Source organism: Asparagus officinalis, chromosome 5 (genome assembly GCF_001876935.1).
Source record: "Asparagus officinalis chromosome 5, Aspof.V1, whole genome shotgun sequence".
NCBI lineage: Eukaryota > Viridiplantae > Streptophyta > Magnoliopsida > Asparagales > Asparagaceae > Asparagus > Asparagus officinalis.
Genome location: NC_033798.1, coordinates 62,281,206 through 62,282,202, shown reverse-complemented (window position 1 = coordinate 62,282,202; position 997 = coordinate 62,281,206).

Sequence of the window (997 nt, the reverse complement as noted above, 5' to 3'; positions counted from 1 at the left end):
TTGTTATACCATTGTTTATTCATTTCGATACTACGTCATTGAAATTCCATGAATAATTATGCTATGATAATTCGTCTTGCCATGACGACTCTATTGTTGAGAATGATAGCATTCTTTTATTTAATGTTTGTCAATACTCTATGCTCATGGATTATGTCCTATGTGAAGTAAACCTTAGCAGTGGTTGGTAAATGAAAGTGGATCTTGGTGGACATGCCCTATGTGAGGATGCTCACCGGTGGGTGTGTAAACAAAAGCATGCATAGTTTATTAATATATACCATAATTGGGGAATTATAAATCCTAAATACTAGATTTTGATTATTTGTTATTGACATAGATTATTTCATTTCTATCGACAATCATTTTATGAGTATTGGTGGCTTACTGCTAATAACTATATGTTTCAATTTCAAATATATGTATGTATATGTGTGTGTAGAAGCGATATGGTGAAATGGTTTACTTAACGTGAGGTGATCATTCTACACCATTAGATTTAAATTAATGGTCAGATTTAAACTAATATGTTAATTAATTAAAGATATGTGGCTCCCGCATTTGATTTTCCTATCAAATCTTCTCTAATCTTAACTCTAACCCGAACCCTAAGCTCAACTTGAACTTGAACCCAAACCCGAACCCAGTAACCCTAGCCCCAACCCAAGCCTAAACATGAACCCTAACCCTAACCCGAACCCGAACCTGAACCCACTAACCCTAACCCTAACCCGAGCCCTAAATTGAACCTGAACCCTAATCCTAACCCTAACCCTAACCTAAACCTGAACCCACTAACCCTAACTCGAACCCGAACCTTAACCCTAACCCTAACCCAAATAAGAAAGAGATGAGGCGGAAGGGAGGATTGGGAATCTTAGAGAAAATTTGACAGGGAAATTAAATAAATATGAGGGCCACGTATCTTTAATTAATTAACCTATTAGTTTAAATCTAACCATTAATTTGAATCTAACAGTCAATGTAGAATGGCAAT